Source organism: Podarcis pityusensis, assembly GCF_964106645.2.
Source record: "Podarcis pityusensis genome assembly, chromosome: 1".
In the NCBI taxonomy this organism is placed as follows: domain Eukaryota; kingdom Metazoa; phylum Chordata; class Lepidosauria; order Squamata; family Lacertidae; genus Podarcis; species Podarcis pityusensis.
In genome coordinates this window covers 107,795,675-107,807,711 of record NC_138028.1, presented here as the reverse complement: position 1 = coordinate 107,807,711, position 12,037 = coordinate 107,795,675, and the positions used below count along the sequence as shown (strand labels likewise).

Here is a 12,037-nt window from a genome sequence, read left to right as displayed (position 1 = left end):
TCGCTGATTTGTTGTGGGTGCTATTTGGCAGCTGCATTAACTTCATGCAGTGGCTGAGACTTCATGCAGTGGCTGAGAATATGGGATTCATATGCAGTGGATCACTGTTGAATGCAGTGCTGCCACAAATGTCCAGCTGCCCCAGGGATGGTCTGAGGGGATATGATGCAGCTTGCTGAAGCTAAGTAGGTCTGAATCTGGTCACTGCATGAATAGGAGACTTCCTGGAAGCATCATGTGTACTGCCTTGAATTACATGATGGAACGAAAACAGGATATAAATGTACTAAAGTAGTAGTAGCAGCAGCAACAACAACACCCTAAGTAATAACATGACAGCTACCACCTGGAGTAATTTAAAGTGCCTTCCACATGGTGGCACTAAAGCTGAAAGTTGCTATTATTTTTTCAGGATCCTTCTTCTTGAGAACATATTAAAGGTCAATATAAGACATATCAAATAATTAGCATTTAGTTAAAATTGAATTAATTGTTCCTAGCAATTAGTCATACCAGAATGCAGAAGCAGAGCAATAATATTAAGCACCAACCAACTTAATAGACGTTTCCATAGATTACAGATAAAAAATAAATAATAATTCTTTTTAAAAAAATATTTATTTATGATTTTCACTATTACAATTCTCACATTCAAATATACCTTTCAACCATTAGTACCACCCCTTATAATAATACATTCAGCAACTTCCCTTCTTTCCCTTCCCTGGTTCTTTTAATTTTCCCACCACTCCTGCATATTCTTATATATCCATTTAATTCATTTTCTCCCTTTATTCTCCCTTTATTTACATTGTTGAATTCATCTCAATCCTGCTAACGTTTACACTTGTTTACAGTTATTTTTCAAATACTCCACAAATATTTCCACTCCTCTTTATATACTTCATCTTCTTGCTTTCTTATTTTATTTGTTAGACGTGCTAGTTCTGCATATTCTATCATTTTAAGTTGCCAATCCTTATTGGGGACCTCACTCACTCGCCATTTTGGGGCTAGCAAAACCCAAGCTGCTGTAGTTGCATACATGAATAATTCCCCCCCCCCCCCGACATCTGGGTACTTCTGACTGCACCATTCCTGAAAGGATTGCCTCTGTTTCTGTGGGAATAAATCATCATAATTCAATACTGGCAACTCCCCATTTACATGGGGGTTGCATTCTGAGGCACCGTGTGCATCAGCCTGCCCCATTTGTCCCATTCTACCCCACCCTCTTCTGGTACTGAAAATGGCAAATGCGGCAGTGGTTGTGCATGTGCTGAACGCACACAAATGGGGAGTTGTTAGTATAGAAGCTTGAAACAATATTCCATATGAGAATAAAAATACAGTGGTACCTCTGGATACGAACGGGATCTGTTCCGGAGCCCCGTTCGCATCCTGAAGTAAGCGTAAGCCGCAACTGTGCATCTGCACATGCGCAGGTCGCGTTTCGCCGATTCTGCGCATGTGTGTGACGTCATATTGACCGTCCGCGCATGCTCGAGTGGCAAAACCCGGAAGTAATGTGCTCCGTTACTTCCGGGTCACCGCAGAGCGCAACCCAAAAATATTCATCCCGAAGCTACTTCAGCCCGAGGTATGACTGTACTTTTAAGTCAAGGCTGGTGTCAAGGGTCCGCCTAATCAGCACCTGCCAAGGCCTACCATCTGGCAGAGACTGAGCCACTGACCTGAGATGCTAGACCAGCAGGAAAGTAAACAGATTATAATGGAGATGTGTTCTACTGCCTCTTCTAGGCAGCTTCCCATTGAGAAACGGGAGATCACCCCCAAGTGATGGTCCATTTCCTGGCGGGATGAGTGTTGGATGAGTGCTCACTTTAGCCTGCTAGTTCCTTGGAGTATGCAGAGTCATATTCCGCTGCCATTAACCTTGCTTCCATGAGGAGATGGATAATTGCCTCAGAGACCCCTGTGATCTGACAGGAGCCTCTAGAGCAGCCTTGCCTAACCTGGTGCCCCCCAGGTGCTTTTGGACTCCCAACATCCGTCAGCCCTAGCCATCAGGGAGCAGTGGTCAGGGAGGTGGCCATGGGAGTTGTAGTCTCAACAACATCTGTAGGGAATGAGGTTGGGGAAGGTTGCATATCACTTTTAAAGATCCCCAGAAGGAATGCAGCAGCAACTCCTTCATGTTCCAAGATAACCTGGTAGAGGTACTTCTCTGTCCCCTTCAGCCCCCTACCCTCATGTTTGCCATTGCCCAGGCTTTTCTTCAGCCAGAACTTGATGGAACTCAGTTCCGGTACCTCTCAGTTGGGCGTCATTGCCATTATAAGAGAACAGGGGAGGCGTTCATGGTGAGTTCTGGCACCTCTTTTTCTTGGAAAATACCACTAACCTTTGCCTCCTATGCCTTGGAAACCTGGTGTTGGGCTAGCAGATGGGGATCAGGGAGCACTGGTGTAGGAGAGGTGACTACAGGTTGGCTTAGAAAACAAGCTAATTTGTTTCATTAAAAAATAATAACTTGGCTCATAACTGCGCCAATCTGATGTGAGCAGGAGGAAAGGAAGAACATGCCCACCCCTAATAATAGCAGCTTTATTGCACACATACAAAAATCTATAATGTCTGCCCAGACTTGGATTACTAAGCTGTTAAGCACAAGTGTCTTTAACGCCAACACAAGCATATTTTGTTGGGCTTGCAGGGACTTGATGACTTATGATGCCTATGTGAGTCATTGTGGCCAAAGACGTATATTGTACCAACAACATCCTGAGTTAGTTGTGCTTATTCATCGTCATAGGTCACGTCACAGGGCCAGCACAATGATAATAGAGTTTGCTGCATTGCTCTGGTGCAGCAATCCTTGTGCCTAAGCCTACATATTTACAGCATTTGATAGTACTGTGTCTCAGTGGGTGCATACTATGTCATGTGCACAGGTTTTGGTGTAAATGCATACAGATGTGTCTCTATGGAAGCAGCACCTCCATAGAAACTGGCTTTTCAGGTTATTTCCCCTGAAAATGAGTTAGCTGTTGCTTCATCAAACATGGGCAGTACCTCCCCACCCACAGGGCACCTCTCAAGTGCGTTCCCCATAAACGCCACCTCCTCCTTGTTTCATGCTTGTTCCTTCTTCTGGCCGGAAATTTCATTGTGATGTTTTATTATTATTTAGGTTTAATGATGGCATGCTTAAAAGCCCACACAATTTGTGGCATTATCTTCTTAATATTTCAAAATAGCCATTGGTGTGCACTGAATAACATGGATGCATTCTTAACACATTATGGTGGGAGACTGATGCCACTGTAGAGTCTTAACGTGAGGTTCTGCTTTATGATAGGTTGCTTCGAAACTTCAGTCTCTGAAACTGACTGGAATGAATCATATTAACAATGAAGGATACAATTCTAATTTGCTTTGCTAGACCAACAACGTATAAGTAAATCTACTGCAGGCAAACAGGAGGGTGCAGTGTGGCTTCCAGGAGAGGGTGGAGTTCTTGTGAGAATGAACTCGCCATTGTCCCTTGCATTAAAAACACCGATAGGAGGTGAATAATTTTGCAAATAATTCGGCTGTGCAGTTATGCATCACAAAGAGCACTCATTAGGTAAGAGCTCTTCACCATGGAAATAGAAGCAAAGTTGGTAGTAAACATCAGTCCTGATGTGTACAGATCAGTCTAAGTCCAGTCCAGTCCATTTTAATTTTCCATGTGTTCCTTCCTAAGTCTGTCCTGCCCCATTTTTCTATTAATCTGAAAATGTTTCTTAAATCCTTACCCCCAAAAACCTATTTAAATACATACCTTATCATTAAATATATTATTATTTATCTCAATGTATTGAGCTCTGAATATATATAATTCATTCTGATTCATGTAATAGCCCAGAAGGTGTGATCAGTTTACTTCAAAATGTGAAAATTCTCCTCCAACCTTAATCACAACCTTACTATGCTAACAGAACTGGGTAGGTGTAGGAATTAGCATTGTAAGAATGTGACAGCTGTACATCTGCAACAGTGTCTTCTTTTTGGCAGCTCCTCCCTCAACTGTGGAACCTTGTCCCTGGAGATGTGTGGTTGAAATCCCCCTGCACCCCTGGCTTTCAATTTTTACATGTCCATTATAGATGATGATGATGATGATGATGATTTGTTTGCCCGGGCTTTGGGAATATACGTTTCCTCTGGGTTCTAGCTGCGCTGATATTTATGTCATGTGCCATCAGACTTTTTTGTACCTGTGGGCACATTTACAAACTGGGCGAACTGTTGAGGGCTTCACACGCATGCATACAAACCACAACCAAGCACACATCCCCACAACCTGTTCTGTTGACTACTGTACAGTACAGTCATACCTCGGGTTGAAGTAGCTTCAGGATGAATATTTTCGGGTTGCGCTCTGCGGCGACCCGGAAGTAACGGAGTGTGTTACTTATGGGTTTTGCCACTCGCGCATGTGTAGACGCTCAAAATGACGTCACACGCATGCGCGGAAGTGGCAAAATGTGACCCGCAGTCACGTCTTACATTTACTTCAGGATGCGAATGGGGCTCCGGAACGGATCCTGTTCGTATCCAGAAGTACCATTGTATGAGAGAAAGTTTCTTACATGCCTAATATCATCAGGGAGATTTCATCAATGAAAGCTTCTATGGGTGCATGGGTGCCCATGGGCACCACACTGGCAACCCCTGTGCCATGTCATTGCTTTCAGTTCTGTGATTTTAAGTATTTTATTTTTTGTGTGTAAAACAGTCCTATGTGTGTAAAACAGTCCACCCTGGGATGCTTCAGAAGGGCAGCTGATATATAAATATAATAAAACAGGTTGAATCCTGGAACAAGGAGCTCCAAAGAGATGCTCTGTACTCCCAAGTCATGTTTTATGGAGGAACTGATTCATAATGAGTCCCTGCCCGTCTCTATCAGATACATACAGGTATCTTGCTGTTCTTGCCCCACCTTTGGAAGTTCTTTCTTTCAAATGATGACAGTTTTTGTCACGAGTCCCATGGGGGTGCCATGGAAGAGATGGTCAGATTCCAAGGAAGAATGGGAGCACCTCAGGGAGTGGGAGCTGGGTAACCCTGGAGAGGATCCTAGTGGGATGGGGGAGGTGACTGGGGAACCCCTTGATGTGGCTGAGGGAGGGGGCCGTAGAAAGCTAAAATCCAGGGGAGGAAACCAAACAGTTTGGAAGAAGAGTGTTCAGACCTTGTGACATTAGACACCTCCCCAGTGCTATTGTTCCTTTAAAGAGAGGTGCCATAACTCACCCTGGTTCTCTTATCATGGCAATGGCCCCCACCTGAGAGGTGCAGGAACTGAGTTCTGGCTGAAGGAAAAAGCCCAACACCTCTTTCTGTGGTCCACCCCTGGCACCCCTTCCTGTCAGTAAGGAGCCTCCTCCTTTGGGAGATGTGACTAAGAGTAAATCAGAAAGTGAACCAGTGTCAACACCACCTCTGAGGACACAAAGACCCCAGAGCTGGTCCAAACCAACCTTTCAGATCCAGATCACTTGAAGGAGTATCCACTTGCTTGCCCAGTGCCGGGAGACTGGCTGCTTGCCACATTAAGAGTTCTGTCTGCCCTGTTCTTCAACATCTTCATTGATGTCTTAGCTTGCATTTAGCCATGTATCATACCTCTTACGCATCTGCTGCACCTTGTAACCTGTGTCTTGCCTATGTACTGATCTGATTTATGCATTAAAGACGTTGATAGAAACCACACTGGGAGTTCCCTTCATCCAACAGTGAGGGCCAGGATGAAGATGAATGTTTATCAGTACATTCATCTGTAATTTGTAATTTTTCCTACTACAACTCTGTATATTCCTGCTGCATTTTATTAGTTTTAGATGATTTCTATGTTATTTAAGAGGGACACGGGTGGCGCTGTGGGTTAAACCACAGAGCCTAGGACTTGCCGAACAAAAGGTCGGCGGTTTGAATCCCCGCGACGGGGTGAGCTCCCGTTGTTCGGTCCCTGCTCCTGCCAACCTAGCAGTTCGAAAGCACATCAAAGTGCAAGTAGATAAATAGGTACCGCTCTGGCGGGAAGGTAAACGGCGTTTCCGTGCGCTGCTCTGGTTCGCCAGAAGCGTCTTAGTCATGCTGGCCACATGACCCTGAAGCTGTATGCCGGCTCCCTCGGCCAATAAAGCAAGATGAGCGCTGCAACCCCAGAGTCGGTCACGACTGGACCTAATGGTCAGGGGTCCCTTTACCTTTACCTTATGTTAATTAAACTGTATTCTTATCGCTGAAGTGTTCGCCACCCAGGGCTGATTTAGAAGGAAGGGTAGGATATCAATGTAAAACACAAATAAATACACACACCCCACATACACAAAGAAACATATTTTGCATATAAGCAACATATGTGATATTCAACTTTGATCACACTCAGAGTAGGTCCATTGAAATCAACGGATATTGATTTCAATAGGTCGAATCTGGGTATGACTTATCACTTCAATAAACCAATCCTGCCCTGCTCAAATATTCAACTTACTGAAAAACTTGAAGGAGATATGGAACAATGTATAATAACATACTTAAATTTTAGGGCTCTTATTTTTCTGGCTTTTTCCATGGATGTTCCTGGGGTGTGGGGTGTGGGGAGGCACATAATAAAACCATGATCTCAGAATGTTGTGATGCCAATATAGTTTACATTTCCCTGTCTCCACCATGATAAGTGATGTTGGTGAAGATTGTACAATGCAATGGTGATGATATTACACAAGTCAGTTAAGCCGGTTAAGATGCTTGCCAGTTGTACAGCTTTTCCCATAGAGCAATCCGGTGCTTAGTGCTTGTTCTTAAAGGTTATACTGAAGAAGAGGTAAGACTGCTTGCTTCAGTATCGCTTAAACACTTTTAAATGAATCCAGTGCAGAAGTTAACGTTTAGTACTGTTCTCTGCGTTTGTTTGGGAAATCTGACAATGTTTTCATCCGATGCACTTTTTAGTTGTAATACTAGTCAACTCCCCTTTCAACTGCCAGTGACACTTTTGAAAAGTTCCAGTCAGTGAGACCTGTGTCTCTTTGACTCTGCATGATCTTGAAACTGATTGGTTTATTACATTAGGTCATCTGGTCAGGCACCTCTGGTATGGGTTGCCGTGTGCATTTGCTTTCTACCTGTGGTGCTACATTTGGGACAGTTTATTAGCAACTTGCAATGCTTTTGTTGTAATGTGGGTGAGTACCCTACCTTGGCACTGAAGACTGGAAGCACTTCAGCTCCATGGTTTTACATTTTTCTATATATTCATTTTCATGTTGGTACCATTTTAAACCACGCTTCAGGATGTTTACCTCATTTGATTATACAGTGGTACCTCGGGTTACGTACGCTTCAGGTTACATACGCTTCAGGTTACAGGCTCCGCTAACTCAGAAATATTACCTCGGGTTAAGAACTTTGCTTCAGGATGAGAACAGAAATCGTGCTCCGGCTGCACAGTGGCAGCAGGAGGCCCCATTAGCTAAAGTGGTGCTTCAGGTTAAGAACAGTTTCAGGTTAAGAACGGACCTCCGGAACAAATTAAGTACGTAACCAGAGGTACCACTGTACATCCTATGCGCTCATGGATCCGTTTCTGCAGAAAGATACATGTCCCACATATATGATATTTCACATTGTGTTTATATTTGTACAAAGGCTTTCTGAAGAAAGACATATTTGTGGATCTTTCTGTCGTAAAATGGATACAGCTTCCTTGTTCTCTGAGAAGTTGGCAGTCTCTCTCTCTCCTCCCCCCCCTTTTTGTTCCTAGTACACATTTAAGCTTTATTTAAATTTTAAAAGACTTTACTACTGTGGCAAAGGGGTGTGTGTGCTACTATCCATTTTCCAAAGAGAGAGAGAAATATTTGATCGTAGTTTTGCTTTGTTTTAATTGTTTCAGGCAGGGTGTCGCCACAGTTCAGGCAGAACAATTTCTACCTTATATTTTGCAAGGTACATACTTCACCTGGGCTGGTTTTGGTCACATGAGCTTGGATGTTTACTGGTGATCTTAAGTGCTCCACCTGCCTTTCAGTTTGTTTACCAGGAAATCAAGATGTGTAAACTGCAGGAAGTACTATTTGACCCTCTCCGGCAGTATCTCATTACAATAATTGCTAATCTCTGAATAAGACAGCCATGTTTTGTGAGTAACACAGGGAGAGAGAGGTTGTGTTAGAGAGATTTTAGGTATTTCCAGAAATAGAGCGTTGTAAATGCTTGCCTTCGGATTATGCTTCCTTTGCAGCTCTTGATAATAGACATCTGCTGACCTCTGGGGTCAGTAAAACTGGGATACAATAGTATGTGTTCTTCCATTCCTCTGAACTGAAAAAAAGAAATATCACGGCTTGTTGTTCTGGAGTGCTGTCACTGTTCTGTATCGAAAGGATAATGGCTACTTCCTGATTAAACCACTATCCACAGTAAGCTGTTCTTATTACATCTCTGTTCGCCTGTGAAGGGAAGAGTGCTCAGTGTTTTTCTTTTTAAAAAAATTAACCAGGGAATTGTCAGTTTAAAATGTTTATGGGATGTGGGTTAAAAGCTTTCATTTTACAGCAGCTTTCTCCTGATTGTTTTCTTCTTCTTAAAGTAAGGAAATTGTTTAACCTCTGCAATACTTAGGAGCTGAAAAAAATATTTTAATACAAGCATGTCTGAATTTGTCTTTGTGTTGTAATGTTTAAAATCCATCTACCTGCCTTTCACAACTTGTGTGCTAATGATACTTGCATTTGAGGTATATAAAAAAAGAAATACCGGATATTGTTAGGAAGAGTCACTGGAAAATACTTGCCATGTTATTTGAGCTGAAAAAGACATGGCATTTTTAGGCAGTAGGTTATATTTTCATTTGTGGAATGCTTTTTATGCATCTGTTAGAATTCTAAAGCATGATCCTTTTTTTGGGATTAGGTTTAATTTTGCATGTAAGTGGTTGTTACACTGATTTCCATGTAGTTTACATGGTACTGTGCCAGTATACATTTGGAAAAGTAGGGTGGCAGGTATATACAACTTCGCTTTGGTCACCTGTATGTCATACTGCCTTTTGAATATCCAAATATATCCAGCCAAAAGTTAAGCCGCATCGTCACATTAATTTCAGTAAGAGATAATTGATAGTGCTATTCTCTTACTGACAACAGGACTTAAACATGCTTAATTTTCATTCAGTTCGTAACCATAATTCACACATTCCTTTGTATAGCAAAAAAAAAAAAAACCAAAACCCCAAAAAACCAAAACCAACAAAAGCTTGGACATTGAGGGGCAAATGTTAGCTGATTTATATTATTTCAAAGCCAAACAGAAGTTCATAGGAGAAATATTACATAGTGCTACATGGAAGAATATTTGCCATTGATGCCACTGGGTGCATGCCAAATTAAAATGAACAACTTTTTAAAAATCAGTCAAGCAACCCAGCAACCTTTGGTCGCTGTGGCCATAGGATACAGCAGATCTCCTTATCCTAAGGTGATATGAAAGGTCTGCTATTTTAGAAGCCTGCCTGCAAATTGGCCAATTGCAGTCCGGCTGTGAGGGAAGCTCTTCCTGTAGGATGGGTCCAACTTAACCGGCATGCTTCACTTGGGTCCGCTCCACAGGTGTATAAGACTGCTTGCCTCTTCCTCTGCAGGCAGTTCCTATTTAGATTTCCCACCCATCCTCATGTTATTGGCAATCTATACTGTGTTTGAATTTGCTATGGACATTGTTGGTCACCGTATTCAGGGCTGGGCAGATTTTTTTGTATCTGACCAATTGGCCATGGCTGGTAGTTTTGCCTACCTCATAGCAATTGTCACAACTCTTGGTGGTTTAGGCACTGGGTAAGCCTTAGTGTTAGTTGGGAGGTTGTAGCCTCTGCCTTCTGTCCAAAGTTAAGAGGCATCCTATTAAAGGCATTTGGGAGGAGTTGCTTCTGTCTAGATACCCAGGTGGGAGCTAGGTACATAGCATACTTCCAGCAGGAGGACTGGATGTCAATGGTTGTATCCAATGCCTATGCCAAACCTCTTGCATCTGTAATCGTTAAAGTTGTGGCATGATTCTGTCTTGTCTGGTTCTTTCCATAAAGTTGGGGTGGCAGGGGGTTGTGGCACCTGGGCAGGCAACGTCCATGGTCTTAGGACTATTCCACACTGTACATTTAAGGCATATTCAACACACATTTAAAGCACGTGACTTCTCCAAAGAGTCCTGGAATTATAGTTTGTTAAGGATGTTGGAAATGGTAGCTCTGTGAAGGGGAAACAGGATTCTTTTGGGGAGGTCATGTGCTTTAAATAGGTGCTGGATATGCTTTGAATGAGCAAGGGAGGAATTCTGTGTCACACTCTTCTGTTTGTTCCACAAGCACAAGCATTTCTGTTTGCCAGACAGAACAGTCCCCCTCTCTCGCTGCTCTGTGTTGTTCTGGGGGTTCTCTGAACCGCCCAGAACAGATTGTGGGGAGGCAGGGGGCATGCAGGGAAAGGAGAAAGGGAAAGCCCCATTGTGTTGGGGGAGCCCTTGCAATGGCTTCCACTTGTGTGCCAGGTTAGTTAAATCGAGCCCGTAGTATAGTCCTGCCCTTAGTCTCACTGGCAGATGAGGATATGTGAAGCAGGTGGATTGGGGGAAGGATCCAAAGGTGCCGTAGGCTTCCCAGTGTTCTGTCATGTCCTCAGATTTGTTCCTAATTTTGGGGTGGGATTAGGTAAAGCACAAAGAAAAACCCCATAAGAGGACACAGGGACATAAGAGCCATGCTCTGCCCTCACTCCTACCTTGCTGGTGAAAGGAAGTCTGGCAGTGCGATGGATGTGGCAGTTGATCCTCTGGCTCCAGTGTAAGACCGTAGTGCTATCCGCACATACTTCATTGGCGAATAAGCCCCATTGAACTTAGCAGGGCAAACGTTTAAGTAAGTAAGTATGTGGATCAGGCAGTAAGTTCTATTAGACTGTCAGATCAGGTGGAAACGAATTTTGAAAGTAAGTGATGGTATAAGAATAAAGGCACACTGAGCATACTTGATTTGATTATTGGATTGAAAGCAATGATTGAAAAGCTAATTTTAAAAAGCTGCTAAGTAGAGCTGTTGCCAAAGATCATAATTATCTGGCTTCGAATATGAATTTGTCCCGCTCAGAATGTGAAGTAAGATTCCGAACATGTGTGGTTCATGCTCAAACATGCTTTCTAGGTATATACATGCAAAAATTATGTTAACTTGCTCATCTTGATTGTGGTGAACTGTGTGACCAAACCAGCTAACCAAGGGACTTTTGTGTGAGGATATATCTTCTGCGTTTGGTCAGTTGTTTTATGTGGTAGCTGTCTCTCATCCAGATCTTAGACCCTCTTGTTTTCACATATGTGCTTGTTTTTGGAAGGTTATAGAGAGTTCAGTTTCCAAGCTATTCTCAACCAAGGCTGGTGCTAGGGACCACAGTGCATATGAAACGACACAATAAATCATGTGCATGAGGCTCCATCAACATACATGCACCAACATTACAAACTGGGAGAGAACTAAGCTTTCCTCATATATGCTCACCAAGAAGTCTTGTGAATACCAAGCAGGTACCTGAGTTCATTTGAGCAGACTTTGCCAAATGCAAGTACAAAAAAACACAACTTGGTTGGATCCAGTGGTGTCCTTATATTCATGGAAGAAGTCCTTTTGTTTATGCAAAGGTCTTTGATTCAGTGAAGGCTCCTACTAGCAGAAGTGGGGGGCGGGGGGAGAGACGATTTTCTCCAATTCCTTGTCTTCCATGCAGTCCCACACAGTCCCTTCCATCCTAGTCAAGAGTATCATCTAACCTTCTGGAGCAGAATAGTTTTAGTGTGCAGGAGAATAAGGAGGGAAGAAGAATAGTAGAAAATCACCTACATGGTTCCATGGGTGGGTGCTGGGAGGACCTTGTTCTGTGGGACTAAATACACACAGTGCATTTAATTCTTGTTGTCATTCTGCTACCAAGTTAGCTGTGAGCAATAGCTTTCATCCTTAAACATACATCCT

General features: G+C 43.0%; 1 protein-coding gene across 7 annotated transcripts in view; it reads left to right on the top strand.

The window, feature by feature from the left end:
• The window catches only part of BAZ2B (bromodomain adjacent to zinc finger domain 2B), a 183,808-nt gene that overhangs the window by 65,267 nt on the left and 106,504 nt on the right, over positions 1 to 12,037 (top strand). For 3 of the 7 annotated variants that reach the window (XM_081004896.1, XM_081004891.1, XM_081004892.1), the window contains exon 1: positions 8,147 to 8,441. The exons of the other annotated variants lie outside the window; for them this stretch is intronic. The gene's annotated coding sequence lies outside the window, so the exon portion shown is untranslated. Of the gene's footprint in view, positions 1 to 8,146; positions 8,442 to 12,037 lie in introns of those variants that run through there. 7 annotated transcript variants of the gene reach the window in all.